This window comes from Diachasma alloeum, unplaced genomic scaffold (assembly GCF_001412515.2).
Source record: "Diachasma alloeum isolate Michigan unplaced genomic scaffold, Dall2.0 Dall_scaffold_00179, whole genome shotgun sequence".
NCBI lineage: Eukaryota > Metazoa > Arthropoda > Insecta > Hymenoptera > Braconidae > Diachasma > Diachasma alloeum.
In genome coordinates, this window is record NW_021680345.1 from 5,162,998 (window position 1) to 5,184,732 (window position 21,735).

General features: G+C 36.2%; 1 protein-coding gene across 10 annotated transcripts in view; it reads left to right on the top strand.

Moving 5' to 3' along the window:
* The window catches only part of LOC107042230 (TOX high mobility group box family member 3), a 195,336-nt gene that overhangs the window by 26,729 nt on the left and 146,872 nt on the right, over nt 1-21,735 (top strand). For 2 of the 10 annotated variants that reach the window (XM_015263202.1, XM_015263191.1), the window contains exons 1-2: nt 9,716-9,930; nt 12,944-13,348. The exons of 2 other annotated variants lie outside the window; for them this stretch is intronic. The gene's annotated coding sequence lies outside the window, so the exon portion shown is untranslated. 6 more of the 10 variants (XM_015263227.1, XM_015263211.1, XM_015263255.1 and 3 more) reach the window with 6 other exon arrangements.

Genomic DNA, 21,735 nt, shown 5'->3' on the forward strand with positions numbered 1-21,735 from the left:
GGGGAATGTTTTTAGGGAGGAATGATGGCTTTAGAGGCCACTGAGCTTTGTTATTTTGATAGTTTTGATTGTTAGAAAGGCAAAGGGTGGAGGAAAAAATTGAAATTTCAAGGGAAATTTCAAGGACTAGTGATTTTTTGGGAGAGCCACGGTGAATTCGATTGAGGGAAAAATTATGAATTTCAGATTTCACGGAAAATTCAGGGAAATTCCGAATTTTTTTAGCAGCAAAAACACGAGAATTCCCAAATTTACCTAAATTTTCAGTCAAAACATGAATATTGTAACCAATTACACTGAAATTTTAATTAATTCAACATTTGAGAATTTCTTTACCTGAATTTCTCTGATGTTGATAAATTTTATGGAATAATTACACTGAAATCTGCAGTTTTCAATAAAATTTTGAATTTTCGAAAATTAAATTCTTTGAAATTCCTGTGGAAATATAATGCGATAAAAATTTCCAAAAAAGCATATTATTCTCCTAAAATTCCTCAATTCCGAAATCAATGCAAAATTAACAAATGTTCGGAATTTCAACGTTTCATCGCTTCATCAAAAAGTAATCCTTTCGTTGGAATGAAATCACTCCATTAAACTAAAGTTGTTAGACATAAACACAGAATACCTCGGTCTATGTGCTACAATCCAGTGCCTCTATTTCTGTCCGGCATTCCACTCCAACGAAATAAAAAGCACCGCAATTTAAAAAATTTATGATAATAATATTTCATTGCGTAAACAAAACATACCTCGTAATGAGTACCATAGGAACATGTTCCACGAAAGTGTTTTTTGTCGTTGCACGGCTTGATTTATGGTTTACCAGGGTCGAATAAATGTCGAAGATTTCTCTAATTACAGGGACTGTCAGGATACTGTCCTCCCCTGATGATACGTTCGATCGTGAATTGTGTACTGAATGGGCTATTTCGAGTTCACTCGTTCATGATACATTGGAAACCTTCACTTTTCCATATTTTTTGAAATGTTAAACTCCATAAGAGTCAACAACTCCTTCGGAATTCAAGTTTTTTGAGGTGTTATTATACTAAATCTTTATTTTTCATGAATTATTGCTCTCATAATTCCTCAGAAAAAAGAAAAATTTCTTATATTTCTCGAAATTTAAACGATATTTTCACTTTCGCGATGATATTTCGGAATGTCAAATGTGACAGCAATTACGACTCATTATTGTGTACTGAATGGGCTATTAATTTTTTTGAAATGTTAAACTTCATAAGAATGAACCACTCCTTTATAATTCAAACCCTTTGAGGTGTTATTGCACCAAATCTTTTTTTTAATGAATTACTGCTCTCAAAATTCCTCAGAAAAAAGAAAAATTTCTTATATTTCTCGAAACTAAAACGATTTTTTCACTTTCGCGATGATTTTTCGGAATGTCAAATGTGACAGCAATTACGACTCATTATTGTGTACTGAATGGGCTATTAATTTTTTTGAAATGTTAAACTTCATAAGAATGAACCACTCCTTTAGAATTCAAACCCTTTGAGGTGTTATTGCACCAAATCTTTTTTTTAATGAATTACTGCTCTCAAAATTCCTCAGAAAGAAAACAAATTTCTTATATTTCTCTGAATTTAAACGGTATTTTTACTTTCGCGATGATTTTTCGGAATGTCAAATGTGACAGCAATTACGACTCATTGTTGTGTACTGAATGGCCTATTAATTTTGTTGAAATGTTAAACTTCATAATAATGAACTAGTCCTTTGGAATTCAATTTTTTTGAGGTGTTATTGTACCAAATCTTTTTTTTCATGAATTATTGCTTTCTTATATTTCTCTGAATTTAAACGATATTTTCACTTTCGCGATGATTTTTCCCTCTTTATATCCGTCATTAAGCCACCCGACTCTGAGAATTCTCCCCGGGATATCAAATGTGCCAGCAATTACGCCTCATTCTGTCACTCGCTTCAAGTTCGATCGTGAATTGGGTACTGAATCGGCTGTTTTCAGTTGAATCGTTCAAGATATATTGGAAACCTTCACTTTCCCACATTATTTGAAATGCTAAACTTCATAACAGTCAACTACTCCTTTGGAATTCAAATTTTTTAAGGTGTTATTACACCAAATCTTTCTTTTCCATGAATTATTGCTCTTATAATTCCTCAGAAAGGAAAAAATCTCTTGGATTTCTCTGAATGTAAACGATGTTTTCACTTTCGCGATGATTTTTCCCGCTCTATATGCATCATTCAGACACTCGACTCTGAGAATTCTCCCCGGAATGTCAAATGTGACAGCAATTACGACTCATTATGTCACTCGCTCCAAGTTCGATCGTGAATTGCGTACTGAATCGGCTATTTTCAGTTGACTTGTTCATGATACATTCGAAACCTTCACTTTCCCATATTTTTAAAAATTTTAAACATTTTGGAGTTCAATTTTTAAATGTTATCACAAATCTTTTTTTCAAATTTTCGATGTTTTATACCAAATTTTCCTTTTTCATGAATTTCTACTCTCATAATTCCCCAGAAAGTAGAAAAATTTCTTATATATCTCTGAATTTAAACGATATTTTCACTTTCGCGATGCTTATTCCCTCTCTACACGCATCATTTACGTACTTAACGTCGAGAATTCTCCCCAGAATGTCAAATGTGACAGGAGTGATCCAACAGGCGATTTCGTTCGCGTAATTACGACTCATTATCTAACTCCACCGGGGCCAACGACGTTGTCCAGGGTCGTTGATGTATGTTTATGCAAATCAACTCGTTCGTCCCTCCTCCCAGCTACCTGATTCTACCTCTCGTAATTTTCGATTTTTTACACCTATAAAAAGACATCCGAACCCATTAATTATTTTCTACCCAATTATCTCAATTTAAAAAATGATTTTCCGGTTTTTTATACCGTCGGTATTTTTCACCGGAATCCCATGAAACAGGAAGGGAGAGAGAGAGGGAGATTGAATGAGATTGGCTGACCTATTTTCCCTCGGCCAATTTTTCGCAGTTTGAAAGAATGAAATTTATACTGCGAAAATATTTTTCACTCTGAAAGTCGTATTTCTGGAACTATTCGAGTGGAACGGAATTTTAAAGTCGGAAATTTTCTGCGGTCTTATTTTTCATAGCTTCGAAGCAATTTCCGTGGGGAGAATGCGGCTTTTATCCTCCTTTTTTTCGCTATTATTTTGAGAATTTTAATAAAATTGTTATGACGACGGTGGAAAATCTGCTAAAGTGTTTGATATTTGACTCCATAATTCATAATATGTCAGCTGTTGACTTGGATCACAGCCCCGAGGGGACTCTCCGCATAAACCACGCCGCCGGCCACAGCCATTATCATGCAAATTACCAGTCCCCCAAGAGGTACAACCGAGACGAGATGAAAATTCTTCAAAACCTCACTTGTATCGATTTATCGTGGCATTTGAAAATTCCCCACATACTCGCTCATTACTCATCCTTAATTTCTACCTCTCGTGAGTTATCAGGGTCACCTCGTCGGGGATGTATTTATGCAGATTAATCGAGTAATAAAATGCGAGAATTATGATGTTCGGAGGAGTGAAATATTGTGAAATTCTTGAATGCTAAAACTCTCCCTTTTTGAATTCGCGGATTAACGATGACTGGGGAATTTCTGGTTGGCTCTCGATATATTTCATCTCAATGAGGAAAAATTGGAAGAAATTTCCTCGTGGATATCGCAGAATTTTTTTGGGTCAGGGGAGGTCATGGGTATTCCGAGTCGAGGATTTGGTTCTGATTGGACTACACAGGTCTTTCAAGATCTCTCCAGACCTAGATTGACCTGGTAAGTCCTAATCAGTTCTGCGACGTATTTTTCCGGAGACCTGTCGAATCCTCAGTTCTTTTTGACCCTGAGGCACCGAAATAAAAAAAAATTTTTTTCACCCGGGGCCAAAGTGTCAGATCTTGGGTTTTTGCCGGGGGAAAGTCAACTTTCGCCAAAATCGAATTTTTCCGCCAAGTAAGGATTGATTCTGCATCTACTCGCGATTCTGATTCCAATGATACCCTTGCAGATGGGCAAAAGGTCAAAATAAATAATTTTTTTTTCACCCGGGCCCAAAGTGTCAGATCTTGGGTTTTTGCCGGAGGAAAGTCAACTTTCGCCAAAATCGAATTTTTCCGCCAAGTAAGGATTGATTCTGCATCTACTCGCGATTCTGATTCCAATGATACCCTTGCAGATGGGCAAAAGGTCAAAATAAATAATTTTTTTTTCACCCGGGGCCAAAGTGTCAGATCTCGGGTTTTTGCCGGGGGAAAGTCAACTTTCGCCAAAATCGAATTTTTCCGCCAAGTAAGGGTTGATTCTGCATCTACTCGCGATTCTGATTCCAATGATACCCTTGGAGGTGGGCAAAAGGTCAAAATAAAAAATTTTTTTTTCACCCGGGGCCAAAGTGTCAGATCTTGGGTTTTTGCCGGAGGAAAGTCAACTTTCGCCAAAATCNGAAATAAAAAAAAATGTTTTAAGTCTGTGCCTTCGGCTTGACCCTTCGGAGATTACCTTCAGTATCCTTTGCATGTATGTGTGCCTAAACTATCTGAAATCCCCCCTATGGNAAATTTTTTCACCCGGGGCCAAAGTGTCAGATCTTGGGTTTTTGCCGGAGGAAAGTCAACTTTCGCCAAAATCGAATTTTTCCGCCAAGTGAGGGTTGATTCTGCATCTACTCGCGATTCTGATTCCAATGATACCTTTGCAGATGGGCAAGAGGTCGAAATAAAAAAAAATGTTTTTCACCTGGGGACAAAGTGTCAGATCTTGGGTTTTTGCCGGGGGAAAGTCGACTTTCGCCAGAATCGAATTTTTCCGCCAAGTGAGGGTTGATTCTGCATCTACTCGCGATTCTGATTCCAATGATACCTTTGCAGATGGGCAAGAGGTCGAAATAAAAAAAAATGTTTTCACCTGGGGCCAAAGTGTCAGATCTTGGGTTTTTGCCGGAGGAAAGTCGACTTTCGCCAAAATCGAATTCTTTCGCCAAGTGAGGGTTGATCTTGCATCTACTCGCGATTCTGATTCCAATGATACCCTTGGAGGTGGGCAAAAGGTCGAAATAAAAAAAAATGTTTTTCACCTGGGGACAAAGTGTCAGATCTTGGGTTTTTGCCGGGGGAAAGTCGACTTTCACCAAAATCGAATTTTTTCGCCAAGTGAGTGTTGATTTCGTATTTTCGGGCTCCTCTAATGCCAATAAAACCCTCAGGGGGGCCAGAAATGTAGAAATGAAAAAATTTTTTTTTCACTCGGGGCCAAAGTGTCAGATCTTGGATTTTTCCCGGAGGAAAGTCGATTTTCGCCAAAATCAAATTTTTCCGCCAAGTTTGGGTTGATTCTGTATCTACTGACGATTTTGATGCTAATGAAACCCACGGAGGCACCAGAAATGTCAAAATAAAAAAATTTCAGTTTCACTTGAAGCAAGAGTCAGATTTTTCCACAATTTCATTTCTTGCTTAGACATTTTCAATTTTTTAAGGAACATTGCAAGGGGAATCCCTCCAATTCATTTGAATTTTCAATCAAATCATGAATATTTGGTACCAAATTCTGCAACACTTTCAATTAATTGAAAATTCAAGAATATATTTACCTCAATTTTCCTGGCTTCAGTTACCTTTCATAGAATAATTAAACTAGAATTTATAATTTCCATTGATTTTTCAATAAAATTTTAAATTTTAAATGGCAAAATTCTTATGAAAAGTGTTTTGACCGTTGCAATATTTTCTGATGATTTAGATGCTTGCAGGATGGCCTAAGCTGTTTTTTTTACTGTCGACCCCTTTTGGGTCATTTTGAAGTGGTCTAAATCACTATGAATGACAAAATTAATCAAAACCTCATTGGAACTATATGATAAAAATTTTCAAGAAGTGAACCGAAAATTTCAATCGAAAATCTAAATGTTAATTTTTAAACTTTTCAAATATCTTCTAAATCCATGCATGATGAATGGACGAGTGAAAAAAATTAAATAAACTAAACTATCATCTCCCCAATCAATCAACTTTTCAATCTTATGTTTCTAAAAGAAAAACAATCTAACGTTGTCAAATAGTTATGCCAAAGGGAAGTGAATATTTTATGCAGATTCTTCGATATTTTATGGAGATTTGAATTTGAAATGCACTTGTTACCCAACGCTCGAGTCTTTGTCTTCGAAAAATACCGGAGTGAGAGAGATGGTGAGGGCCACCCATGAAATTTTATCGATCCCCATCTCATTGAGATTCATTACAAGCTCATGTATTGGGATATACAATAAACATTTATCTCTGGGCCTTCACTCTAAACAGGCAATTACCTTTTTTCTGGTCCCTCGCCATCTGGTTTAAATCGCTCAACCTCGCCTTCCGAAAAATAAAGGGGAAATGTTGAAAAAAGTTGAAAATTGATAGTAAAAAAATTCCAATTTTTTGCGTTACCTGTCGCGGCGGAAAAACGAGAGTTATTTCTCAGCTGGACAAACGAGTGCGCGTTGCCAACTACTAACACAATTGTGTACTGAGCGGTGAGTTAAACACTTGTACCAAGTTTTACGTGTAAATAATATAAAACATCTCACGATGTCCAGAACACCGGGACTATCTGTTTTCAGCGTCTGGCGGAGGCGACGACTATTTATTTGGTTTGGATGAATGAAAATTGATGGGCTGGGGAGGTTGCCATTTTGACCATTAAAATGAATAAAATTGCAACCTCCGTTGAATAAAATTAATTCATCAATTAATTAATTAAGTAGCGAAGTGGTAAAAGGAGATAAGTCAATTTTGACTATTGACCAGTTTTCAATCTATATCTCGGAATCTAAGGGAGATAGCAAATTTTTTGTTATAACCTTTTTTGTGGAGCCGACTGAGTACTACAACAAATGTAATTATGAAAATTTCGCTATCTCCCTTAGATTTGGAAATATTCCTCAAAAACTTAACTGGGAGATAAGTTGACTTATCTCCGTTTACCACTTCACTACTGAATTTTATGAATGAAACTTACATGATGCTTTTAAAAACATCTACAATTTGCATGATTGATTTTTTTAAAGAAAGGTAATTGTACTATTAATTTTGTAATTATTTCTATAGACAGAAAACAATTGAATTTTCATGGACAATTGATTGGTAATTTTCAGGAGAGTGACATTAAAGTCGATTTAGGGATTATTAGTCGATTTATTCAATGCGATTTTAATGTTTTGAGCAACAGGAAGACGTGAATTTCCCAACTCAAATTTTCAATTAATTGAAAATTCACGAATTTATTTACCTGCATTTCCCGCATTTCTATTAATTTTCCTGGCAAAATTGAACTGAACCCCGGTTTATTCATTTATCTTTTTTTTAGAACTTCATTCATTGTTTCGTATTTCCCAGTGCACTTCTTGATGTTTTTCGTCAACTTATGGTTCCATTGAAATTTCAAGGAATTTTACCACCGAAAATTGAAAATTTTACGAAAAATGGCGTGCAGAAGTCTTTAAAGATGACAAATGTCTCTAAAGATGATGTCTGTTTTCAATTGAAAAGCAGAGTTGTGACATCATTGTCTAGGAGGACAATGGGGTCTAGGAGTATGTATAGAACATTGGCGTCTAGGAGTCTCCCCTGGTTCAAAACCATCTTTAGAGGTCCTAGCACGCCATTTCTCGACCCGCTCTTTCGTTTGAGCCCAAAAAAACATTCATATCTTGTCTGACATCTTTGCTACAAACTCGGGTCTTCAACTCGGGCCTTCAATTGAAGGCCCGAGTTGTAGACCCGAGTTTGTAGCAGCGATGTCAAACAAGATATGAATGTTTTTTTGGGCTCATATGAAAGAGCGGGTCGAGAAATGGCGTGCTAAGGGCCTCTAAAGATGGTTTTGAACCAGGGGAGACTCCTAGACCCCACTGGACAATGTTGTCACAATTGCGCTTTTCAATTGAAAACAGACATCATCTTTAGAGACAATTGTCATCTTTAAAGACTTCTGCACGCCATTTTTCGTAAAATTTTCAATTTTCGGTGGTAAAATTCCTTGAAATTTCAATGGAACCATAAGTTGACGAAAAACATCAAGAAGTGCACTGGGAAATACGAAACAATGAATGAAGTTCTAAAAAAAAGATAAATGAATAAACCGAAGTGAAGTGGAATAGGGGAGGGTAAAATGGACACTTTAGACTTTTTTAAAATTATTCATAACTCAGAAACAAATTTATCAATTGAGCTCAATTTAGGCTCGCCACAAAGGGGAAGAATTGTTCTTTGTACTAAAAAACATCAAATTTTATCAACATTTCAACTCCTCATTCACGTTTAAAAAAAAGTCAAAAGTGTCCGTTTTGCCCCAACCTCTCCTATTAATAAATAAATTCCTTAAAAAATCAGGGCTTTCAACAAAACCCCGTAACAACAATCATCATCATCAACAACTGCTCCAAACCTCTAACCTCCCTGCCCTATCCCTAAAAATAAAATTCCCGAGGAAGTCACAATGCGACAACCCAGTAATATGAAAAATATCAAAAAGTCCATCAGGAAATATGAAACAACGAATGAAATTCTAAAAAAATCGGTAAACGAATAAACCGAAGTAAAGTGGAATAAAAATAAATAGTCCTAAAAAATAGGACTTTCAACAAATTCCCGTACCCTCCCTCACAAACCCACAATCATCATCAACAACTGCTCCTAACCTCTAACCTCCCTGCCCTATCCCTGGAAATAAAATTCCCGAGGAAGTCACACGCGATAACCTAGCAATACTAGTCCACCACACCTATCCCACTCCAAATCAACATCTCAGTGAGTGGTACGTTTCAACAAATCCCCGTAACAACAATCATCATCATCAACAACTGCTCCAAACCTCTAGCCTCCCTGCCCTATCCCTGAAAATAAAATTCCCGAGGAAGTCACAACGCGACAACCCAGTAATATGAAAAATATCAAAAAGTCCACCAGGAAATATGAAACAACAAATGAAATCCTAAAAAAATCGGTGAACGAATAAACCGAAGTAAAGTGGAATAAAAATAAATAGTCCTAAAAAATAGGACTTTCAACAAATTCCCGTACCCTCCCTCACAAACCCACAATCATCATCAACAACTGCTCCTAACCTCTAACCTCCCTGCCCTATCCCTGGAAATAAAATTCCCGAGGAAGTCACACGCGATAACCCAGCAATACTAGTCCACCACAACCTACCCCACTCCAAATCAACATCTCAGTGAGTAGTGGTACGAACCAAGTGCCTCGTTGACTGCTGTTGCGGTGTCTCTCACGGCTTCGGGGGGAAAAATAAGTCGCTAGTAGCTCTTGGGACGGCACGCGACCTCCTGCTTTCCTTCTCACTCTGTCCTCACCCTCTCCCCACAAACCGTATCCTCTCTTTTACTTTGTTGGAGTAGACACCCGGCGGCGTTAAAACCACGTCTTCTCTCTCTCCCACGACAGCGAGAGGAAGCGCACACGCAACGACAAGACCGATAAACTGACAAGGGACTCGCGCCTCGTTTCATTCGAGTACGTGGTAGGTTTATATTATGATACAGACGTAAACATAACACATCCAAACTGTGACACTGAGGACGCTCGAGAGCGTTTGCACGCGGAATTTTATTCGTTGGGTTGAGTTAACACGCTGCACGCCACTGCCCCTCAACTCCTCCCCCCCCCTTTCCCGCGCGCTGTGAAACGCTGTCTTTTCGTGCGGTATAACATCGAGTTTAATGCGAATAGAGCGGATCATCGAGGCGCGTGCGACCACACACCGATACACTCAACTTGTTGCTGGTGTGTTTTCGTAGGCGTCGGGGGTGCCTCCGTGACAATGAGGTTGTCGCACATGTCCTGAGGTGAACTGCTCAAGCAGTTTGAGGAGGAACGCCGGAGATTGAGGGTTTTGTACGTATTTTGTATTTTTTTTGGCGAGGTTTGAGGGGCGGAGCGAGGGGTTTTGTTGTTTGGTGAGTGGTTGAGGTTTAATCACGTTTCTAACCTGCGAGTGTTTTTTGTTTTCGTTCTATTACGACACGCAATCGAATTGTTGGGTAGTATGTACGCCAATGAGGTTTCAGACATGTCCTAACGTGAACTGCTCGCGTAGTTTGAGGAGAAACGCCGGAGACTGAGGGTTTTGTACAGAAAATACATACAAAACCCTCAATCCCCGGCGTTTCTCGCCGTGTTTTGTATTTTTTTGAGGGATGGGCGAGGTATATCGTTGATTTAGTGAGTACATGGGGTTTGGATGTGTTAGGAATTATAGTTTTTTGTGGACAAATTATTTTTAGAGGATTTTAGCCTGTGAGTGCTTATTGTTGAGTGGGTGAGGTTATATCACGTTAAGAATTATATTTTTTTGCGGCCAAATTGTTTTTAGAGGTTTCTAACCTATGAGCGTTTGTTTTTCGTTGTATTACGACACAATCGATTAGACCTTTTCATTCTGGAAATCTAGGGGGAATTTTTATTCTGTTCATCGAACTCAAAAATCTTCGGAGAAATAACGAAAAATTCTGATAAATATTAACATTCAAGATGACATCGATTTGGGCCTTCAAAAATGATGATTGATATGAAAATTCGGTAGAAGTGTCCGAAATTCCTAGGGGAATTATCATGGGAAAAAACTGTCCGAAAATCTAGTGACTCAGGATGAAAAGCTCTATTGTTGGGTAGTTTCTACGCCAATGAGGTTTCAGACATGTCCTGACGTGAACTGCTCAAGCAGTTTGAGGAGAAACTTTTGTATGTATTTTGTATTTTTTGGGGGATGGGCGAGGAATATTGTTGATTTAGTGAGTCCATGAGGTTTGGGTGCGTTAAGAATGATATTTTTTTGTGGACAAATTATTTTTAGAGGGTTTTAGCCTCTGAGTGCTTCTTGTTCTGTGATTAAGGTTAAATCACGTTGAGAATTATATTTTTTGTGGTGAAATAAGGCTCTAACCTGCGAGTGTTTTTTGTTTTCGTTCTATTACGACACTATTGAATTGTTGGGTAGTTTCTACGCCAATGAGGTTATCGGACATGTCCTGACGTGAACAGCTCAAACAGTTTGAGGAGAAACGCCGGGGATTCAGGGTTTTGTATGTATTTTATATTTTTTGGGGGGTGTTGAGGGGTAGAGTGAGGGACATTGTTGATTTATTGAGTGGTGGAAGTTAATTGACATCGAGGATTATATTTTTGTCCAATATTGAGGCTAGATACATATATTTTTACGGAGGAATAGGTTTTAGGGGTTTCTAACCTATAAGTTGTTGTTTTTGCAATCTTGTTATTAGATTGGGATGGGTCATGCTATGAATAGATCGATAATGATCTCCAGTAGATAAATTCAACATGCCGAGGGTAATCCTACCACAATGGGAGTTATCACTCATGCCCTGAGGTGACTTGCTAAACTAGTTTGGGGAAGAACTTCGGGATTTGAGTGTTGTACGTATTTTTCTATTTTTTTTGCGATGGATATTGTTGGTTTATTGATTGGCTGGGGTTAAATCGCATTAAAGATAATGGTTTTTAACAAACGTTGAGCTTGGAGATATTTCTTTAAATAAAAACTTGTTTTTAGGGATTTTGATCTTATAACTGGTTGTTTTTGCAATTTTGTTGTTGAAATGGGATAGGTTATGTTATCAGTAGATCGATAGAAGACTAGCGAGCAAAATAGACATTTCAGTTTCTTTTTTCAACTGTTAAAACCTCACTCAATTGTAGATGAAATAGAATTTTTTTTCCTGGAAGAGTATCTTTTTTTCTCATTGCAATCAGTCCACACCGACCTCAATGAATCCATTTATTCCAGAGTTATGGATATTTAATAAATTTCTGAAGTGTCCATTTTGCCCCACCTTCCCCTAATGATCCGCAGTAGATGAATTTGACCCACTCAACTGTTTACTAGTGTATTTTCATTCAACAATAAAACGACTGGGGATGCCCTGAACAGAAATGCTGAACTGTTTCCTCTATAAATCCCAGATGTCGAATGTTCTGTCTATATTCATTGGTTTTTGTGTCATTTTTGGGTTTAAATCGGGGTGAAGTTATGGACACTGTTGATTTATCGAGGGGTTGAGGTCGAATTACGTCAGGAATCATTTTTTTGTTGAGAATTATTCTTCAAAGATTTTCATTTCACTGAGAATTTGTTAGTGACAATTTTATTGATAGAATTGGAGTAGATTATGCTCTTTTTTATTTTCAAGTAAAATTATATGCAGTCTATATAAAAAATCATCATTATCCACTCGTTTTAGATCACCAATATCGAATAGTGCTTGAAATCCTCTTTATATTGTTGACAAATTGGAGTTAAAAGATCAGTTTTGTGTTTTGATGGTTCCAATTACTTTCAAACTCATTTGTAACTCAGTGAGTACTTCCCCCACGATCCTTGCGGCAAACCCCGAGGCAATTGTCCCCCCAATCGTTCCATAATTGAACCCTAAACCACGATTTTCATGTAATTTCCCTCTTCAATTCTATTTTTTTCACTCTCCAATTGAGTCATTTGGTATTTTATCGACAGATATTTACGACCCCCACTCCGTTCATGGAATATTGATTACAATTTTAATCGCAGAGCGTTCATTAGTCGGCTTGCTATGCATTATTTATTTAACGACGTATACACATTTGGAAATGGATAGAGTTTTATAATTCATTGCAATTATCGGGGTACATAATATGAATACTTGATGAGGTGATATTTCAGTATTTTATTGGATACATAAATTTTTCTTGCTATTCACTGAAATAATCCACAACCGACGATTAAATGGTGATTTAATATCCAGACCACTTTGGGAAATAGAACGAATTTGATTTGTGTAATTATATTTTATCCCCGATGTTTATCGCTCTCCATTACTCCGATTAAGTAATGGGTTTTTTTTATTTGTTGCAGGTGAGTGATGTAAATTGGTGACAGCCACAGTAGCGGACATCCTAGTGTAATTTTGATTTTAATTATAGTTGAATTTGGATGGAAAAATCTTTTAAAAATCATATCTGCGTTTCAGGAATTTTTTCGCGAAATTCTAATGAACTAAACAGAATAAATTTAGTGAACGTTAAAATTTTTTGAGTGAAAATTTCACAAAAATTGTAATTTCTAAAAAAATTGTCATGGTAAACATGACTAATTGAAAGTAATTTTTAAAAGATTTCTCTCCACATGAGTCAAGTGGTGTACAAGTGCTTTTAAAGAATTCTTCACCAGTCATAAACTGGTCCCAATGGGGGCCAGTTACTACCCCATCGACGATAAATCGAAAATCTGCTGGATTTGGCCCTCGATCCTGCCTTTTCGGTGAGTTTTTTTCCTTTACTGTCGATTTTTTTTTTCTCTGAAATAAACTATAGCATGTTTTACGAGAAGAATGTTAATTCGTGACAGCAACAGTTGCCACCATAATTTTAATTCTAACATCAGTTGAATTTCGATTTAAACAAGATCATTTAAAAATTACTTCTTCATTTCAGGAATTTTGACTATCAAAATTCTCTTAAAAAGCACAATAAATTTAGTAAAAATTCAAATATTTCAAATGAAATTTTCACAGAAAATTGTGATTTGTGCCAAAGTTCGAGTAATAACGCCTAAAGGTCAGAGTAATTTTTAACATATTTTCTCTTCGAATGAATCAACTGATGTAAAAATGCTTTCAAAGAATTCTACCCCAGTCATAAACTGATCCCAGTGGGCGTCAGTTACCGCCCCATCGACGATAAATCGAAAATCCACTGGATTTGTCCCTCGATCCAATGTAATTTTGATTTTAACTTGTTGAACTTCGATAAAAAAATCTTTTGAAAATCACTTCTGCACTTCCAAAATTTTTCCCCAAAATTTCAACAAAAACTCAATAAATCTAGTAAAAATTCTGATATTTTGGGTGCAAATTACACAAAAAATTGTAATGTCCGTTCGATTTATAGCAAAAATGACTAAAATCCAGAGTAATTTTCAACCGCTTTCTCCCGATATGAATCAAGTGATGTAAAAGTGTTTTCAAAGAATTCTCCACCGGTCACAAACTGATCCCAATGGGTGTCAGTTACCACCCCATCGACGATAAATCGAAAATCCACTGGATTTGTCCCTCGATCCAGCCTTTTCGGTGAGATTTTTCTCCCTTTATTGTCCAATATTTACATTTTTTCCACCTGAAAAAAACTATAGCATGTTTTACGAGAACAATGTGAATTCGTGAGACCATGGGGGAGATTCAAACGTACGATATAAACGAGTCGAGTCCTATTAGTCGAACGAAAAGACCACGAGAGGTCTGTCCTTTTGCACCCGTAAATTCAACCAAAACTCTTTCACTCGTTGGTGCAAAATCCTAACCAGTGGCAAAAGCCCCTGGTGTGCCATAGCCTTTTATCCTTGAATTTACGATCTACCTCTTCACCTCCTGTTGCACCTTTATCGTGTTTTCGTCCCTGTCTACACCACCGAAATTGCGGGAATAGAGAATATAACACAGACCTGCCAATTACCAGGCAAAAGGAAAAAGTGACCATTATGGATATATTCAGCTGGTTTTTGTGGCCCTGTTGTGAGTTTCATTGGCTCTTTGCAGGTGTAAAATTCTCACTGGTCATCGTTTTATTGCCGTCATTCGCTGAATCTCCACATGCTACTATTTCATAATTATTGGAGGTGAAATTGTTTTTATTTCACTCATCAGAAAGTTGTAATTACTTGAGACATAAAAGTTTCAGGAGTTTAATAACGAGTTGGGGAAGAATTTCTATTGAAACTTTGGATACCTTTTTTTTTCATCTTGGTGATGGGCAGTTAAATGACTATTAAAATAATTAAAAACTTGTTTCAGGAGTAATGAAATTCCATTGACAGTATAATCGACAAAGTTTTGTTTCGTTCAGTTGTTATTCTGAGATGATTTGAACGAGAGGTTTTGGCTGTTCATTTTTTATTATTCGGGGGAACAAATTTCGGCGAGGGTTTGGCATGTGTAGGATTAAATGATCAGATGGGGGGGCATTGATGCCATTAATGGAGAATTCTTCAGGGCTATCAGAGGGATGAGATAGGGGGAGAAATCTTTTACTCAGTGTTTGATGTCTGCACTGGTCTGCATCGCTGGGGAATCAATAAAATCAATATTGAATTGGGGAGATGGTGAAAGGGATAAAGGTCCTTTTAGTCGGTTGAAGCTACTTGTCTACTCTCGAGTGGAGGCAAGTCGAGAGGGAAAAAGCCAGGCTCGTTCGACGATTATTAAGATTAGTTTCGAGTGAGGGCTTTCATGCGGCTTCTAGACTAAACACGCGAGCAGCAAACCGCAGACCACTTCACTCTCAATACTACTTTCGTCTTTTATCTTCAATTATTGAGTAATTCATGATGTTGAGGGGGAAGTGGCAGGGAAATTTATTGAAATGTTTATTTTAGTGCTGATTCTGCATTTGATTTGCATCTGATACTTTTAGAATTTTTTTATTTGAATTGAATAAACTTCATTTGGTTTGAAGAAATTGCTCATTTTATTCTAATAGAGCATTTTTCTGATTTAAATCAAGTTTATTTAATTTAAATACGTAATTTCTCGGGGAGTGAGATTTTTTTTCCACAATTTTTTTCGAGACATGTTGAAATTTTGAAAAATAGGGGGGGAGGGGTGGAGATGGGCTCAGTGAACAGTCAGAGAAATTTCCGGCTCCAAATGCTGGTGAGAAACCCTTTTAACTCTTCTAGCTCTTGGAGATATTCTAAAAATGATTTTTTTCAATCGAAATTTGTAACGACGAAATCTTGACGAGTTTTGAAGATAGAGGGGTTTATGACGAGCACAGAGATAGGCATAATCATATATTATAATTGTCATTAATTTCATAAATACTCAATCAAGTAATAGAACTTGACAATTTTTTCATTATTAAATTAATCAACAATTCAATATTCAAATTCCGAATTACTTTACCAATCAATAATAAAATTCGGAAGATTGACGATTATTTGGATAATCTCTAATACTTTTTAGGAAATTTCCAATTATTTACTTGATAGTTATTCGAAAATTTAAATTATCAATTATTTTACTATTTTCTAAATACCAAAGATAAATGCACGAATTCAATTATTTTGAGGAAAAAAATTCTCTTAATATTACTAAAATAATGATTGATGCCGATCCCTGGACGAGCATTTGAAATTAAAAATTTTACATTTTTCCTGACTTTTCGATGACCCAGAGTAGATCATTCTTCAAACAGTGAAATTCACGGATTTGTCATGTTTTTTTGGAGAAGGTAAATCGGGGAAAGTTGTGGATGTTGGAGGTGGATTGCAACGCCCCCGCACCATCATTCTCACTCTCTCGGCTGATCCGAGTGGGTTGAATGGCCTCCGGTGATGCACTCAGGTGTTCGCAGCAGGTGTGCCAACACGTCCCGCACTGAATTAATATCGCGGAAATAATAGTTTATCAAATTCCGGTGGAAAATATTTCGAGGATTATCTAATTATAAATTCTCAATACCACTCTAGATTGCTTCGTAATTTGTTTTACCAACATTTTTATGCGATCGTTAACCCACTTTGACGGGTTCATTTATCATTTATGGGACTGGGGGAGAAACTTACTTTCGATAGAAACGACATTCTTGATTTGAGAAATATTTTTCATGCAGTGCATTTATTTTTATTGAGAAGCATTCAGTACAGGTACACTATAATCTTGCTGGAAAATTAAAATTTTCACCGCATTTGTTGCATTTTGTACTTGGATTTTTGTCAAAATAATAATTGGGATTATTTTTTTATTAAATGTTTTTTTCCTAATAATATAATAGAATTTTTTTAGAAGATTTTACAAAAAATATTGTCATTTTTGCTAGAGTTATAGAGTTTCTTAAAAAAAGTTGTTATATGGCAGTCTAATTTTAATTTTAACATCACTTCTACGTTTTAATAATTTTTGTTGCCAAAATTAAAGTCAATGCGACATATTCCTCATCATTTCCAAAAAAAATTAGAGAATGTGAAAATCGAAGGATGACAATGCTTCCATTCGAAAACAAAAATGTAATAAATGTGGTTAAGATTCGAATATATCACCCAAAATATTCTAATTTTTGCTAGTTACCGTAAATATGTGATGTAAGAGGTCCTTTTAAAGAATTCTCTATCTGTTTTTTCATGAAATATTTCTCCCATCAAGAGCACATTTCCACCAAAACTTTTTCTCCCAATGATATAATTTCATCATCCACACTCGCGACAGTTCTAAGAGGACATTAGCTGTAAATCGCTGGTCAAGCGATATTCCAAGAATTAACTAATTTGAAATTCCACTCTCAAGCATGAGCCCGAAGAATGTCGCGTAAAATTGTCGGTTAGGGGGTGGAGGGGTTGGGAGTAGACGCCATTACGAATCTCCAACGATCAGTGAATGTAACAGTTAGGAAGATTTATATGTACCAGAACAAGACGTTGCGACTGCGTGGCAGTTGCAAACTATATTTCCTGGTTTTCTTCAACTCTTCGTATAAGTCAGTGCATGTACTGTACATACGGACAAAGGTAGAATGTATATACGTCAAATGCAACAGTGGCAATGTATGAAACTTTAACAGTTATGATGTATGATGGAGGACCGGTTGAGTGAACGTTTAAAAATCCATTTGGATACTATTATTCTCCCCACTTGTGTTGGTGAATCTCAGTCTCAGTAAACATTGCGTCGATTATGGAAAAAATACATTAACAATGGGGAGGATATTCGTGTAGTAATATTTCAATGTTTCATGTTTTCCCAGGTATGGAGTTACCGGTTAAGATATTCGTGGTAATTATTCTTCTGTAATTTGTACTTGTGTTGCGATATGTGAGGGAATCAGATAGATACAGATAGCTGAGGTGTTTCCCAATGGAAAAGGCCTGATAGTCACTCCTAAAACCACTCATAACTGGAATAATTTGGCGTTTACAGATACATTTCGCAATTGTTTGCTTTCCCTGTACTCTATTTACATTTCTATTACGTTATTTCAATATCAATGATCATTAAAGGGGATAAAGACTTGGGCAATGTAACATTTGATATCTTAAGTGTACGCATTTTACGTTCATGAAGTGAAAACGATACTTCTCTCTCCTCTCGATTTTTAGTTTTTTTCTTTGTTTTATGCATACATAACTAATGGTATGTATGCACATTTGACATTCTGAGTGTTTCTGTATACGATATTCATTGAATTCTTCAGTGAGAAGAAACTTACTCCCCGAACGGCTCCTCTCTCCACTTCACCCTGGTATACATTATGATTATACACTCCTTATATTTTATTCTTTTTGTCATTCCATTTGCTATTCATGCATTAGTTTCTTTTTAGTTTGTTTCATTTGAGCTCCTCTGGGAACTTGTTTTCAAGGCGAAATAAACTCGAGTCTTTATCGGTTAACTATTCTGGTGAATCTGGGGATTCAGTGAAATTTTTGACTGGGTTTTGGGGGAGAGGGCTGACTATTGAGGATGTCAAGTGATTTAGTCTTTTTCTATCGCGGAAATTCATTTCGAAATTGATTAATTCTAATTACACTTGACCCAGGTTTCCAGTGATTTTATAATTTTACATTTGACGGCCTCAAATTGATTGCTTATTTTGGAACGAGCAAGAATTTGTTGAAAATGTGAAAAATTGAAATCCTAAAATAAATGGAAAAGTGAAACTTTGAGATTGCAAATTCTTTGATGAAATATTATTGACTTGATCTAATTTAATGTCAATCTAATTTAATCGATCAATATTATATTATTTAGTCTTTTCGTATCATAGCGATCACCAAAATACATCAAGAATGTTTTCAAAAATTGGGTTTTTGTTTATTCGGCTTCAAGAATTTTTTCAATTTCTACTGGGGATAATAAATTGGAAAATTATCGGGATTTAATGGGATTTTCATTCCATTTTTGGTGGAGAAGGTTAAATATTGAAGATATCAAGTGATTTTACAGTTTTTTATCTTTGAATTTCATTTCAAAATGCAAATTTTAATTAAACACTTGGCCCGAGGTTTCCAACAATTTGATAATTTTAACTTTGCCAGCCTCAATTTGATCGTTTATTTTGGAACCAGAGAAAATATGTTGAACATGTGAAAAAATTGGAATCCTAAACTAAATGAGAACTTGATTGTTTGAGATTGAAAATTCTTTATTAAAATGCAATTCACTTACTCTGAATTAATCTATCAATATAATATTATTTAGTATTTTCATATAGTCTTTATTCCCAAAATACATCAGTAATTCTTTCAAAAGTTGAGATTTATTTTTTAATTCGGCCCAAAGAATTTATTCAATTTTCACTGGGCATAATAAATTGGAAAATTAATGAACCAAGCATTGAGAATCACTGTTCCCCCCCATTCTCATTTCATTCTCGTCTGGCTATTCAAGGAATTTAAGGACTCCACCTGACTACCTATATACGCGAAAGATGAGCCAAGGCTTAAACACGATGTGAACCACACGCGGCACTATTAGTCATGTCCATCTCCCTGTCTCATTTTTTTATCCCCTAATCGTCATCCCCTTTATTCCCATTCTTTTTTCCTCCGTGTCCCCCTGGTGGAGACACTGTCCCGTTATGGTTTCTTAACGAAGACGTTTCTTCTCCCAGAAAGTCGATGGGGGGAAAAACGAGTGGAACGAATTTTGTGATTTATGTCTCTACATCATCAAATGAATTTTTACCGGGTTCTGGACATGGTATTAAATCCATTACCGGGTAGAAAAAGTCCAGAGATTGCGACAATAATGATAAATCATGGAAAGGAATTTTTTTTCGATTTTAATTCGATATTTTTCGAGTTGAATTAATTTTTTATGGTAGAAATTGAGAGATTTTGCGTTGAAAAATACACGTTTTCAGGGTAGAAACAATTAAAATAAATCATTCAAATTAATTTAAAAAAATAGAACTAAAATAATTCAATGTGTGATGCAAAAAAATAAATAAATTACAGTTCTCGATCACATCACGTTCTCCCCAATCATATTGTTTCCCTTAAGTACATTAAGACGATACCGCAAAGGGAGAGAAGAGTGAAGGGGGGTCCATACAAAACGCCTCACCAACTCCCTACACCACCGGATTGTCGATCCACGGTCGTCGGACCGGATTCCTCGCCCAAGGTCACGGTATCCACACGTCCATGATTGTGCACGTAGACCCCCTCCCCCTTGGCCAAACAACAAACAAACATATCTTAACAAAAGAAATCTCTCCACTCCTACAATAACATCAAAACAATGTTCTGTCATGTTTCTGATTTTTTTTTCGAGTCAAAATAAAGACAGAAGTGTTGAAGACTGAAATGCATGTACCATTCCAGTGTGTTTCGTTGTCTCCCCTGTCTTCACATATCCTGCGGCAATGCCCCGGGGGATTGTCCCATGTATATTACACATTTCCATTCCCTCGGAAAGCCTCTGGAGAGATTGACGATCGTTTTGGAGTGAAAAACAGTGGAGGAATATTTGACAGAGGGATTTTAAATAACAGAGAGAATCTGTTTCATGACTTCTCAACATTGTCTGGTGAGAATACGAAATTTCCGAATATTAATCATCCGGGATTTTTTGGGAATTCGAGAACAGTTGCATTTTAATTTTCAGCGGTGCGAATTTTTATGAGATTTGAAACCAAAACGTTCCGCGAATTTTTTGTTCATTTCGGAAGTTCAATGAATTTTTTTTTTATGTGAAATGGAACCTACGTTTTTTTAAACAATTGACCATTTGCAAATCAATTCATTTGAATTTTTCTTATTTGTGTGAATTTTCATTAGTTGCTTAAATTTATTAATTACAGTTTCAATTAAATTCCTTGGAATTTCATATGAACTAGTGTTGGTTGAAAATTTCAAGATTTTTAGCTTGAAATTTGCGTAGAAAACATGAATATTCAGTCCTAAATTATGCCGATTTTTCTACTTGTACAAATTTTCGCTAAATAATTAAATTAAAAATTTACAGTTTCCATTTTTTTTTCATCAAATCATACATTTCAATAACTAAATTCCCTCCAAATTTTCTTGTAAACTCTTCTCTTTATTAAAAATATCAAGATTTTTCGCTTGAAATTTCAGGAATAATTTTCCAACAGCTGAAGATAATCCGTAATTCCTTCTTTAATAGAAAATATAAATTCATTGAAAAACCAAAACTGACATTAGCGACGTGATTTATCCACATGTCCATAATATTGAAATAATTGCCCCTCGCAAAAGCCAGAGCCAGAAAAATAAACGATTGCAAAACACGAAAGGCCGATGATGTATTTATGAATCTCTCGATCATGATCATGATCAATAACCGTTGTCAGCTGTAATGACAAGTGAAACTCTCTTACGTATATTCAAAACGTTTTTCTCAATTCCTCCTGAAAACAAGGGGACACGTCTAGACTGGTTTAATGGTAGAGGAGATACTATTGAACGAGATACGAAATAACTTTCACCTCGTTTAAAGGAGTTCAGATTGGTGGGGAGTAAATCCATTGGTGCACATTGGAGATGCATATGGGGACCAGGAAGGATGTATATCGGGCTCGTTACAGTCCAACAGAATACGTGAAAATGTATGACTCTCGTGGGAGAAAGGTGTGATTACGGTTTTTGCAAAATCGTAAACCACGAAAAGAGAGTGAGTTAAATTGTTG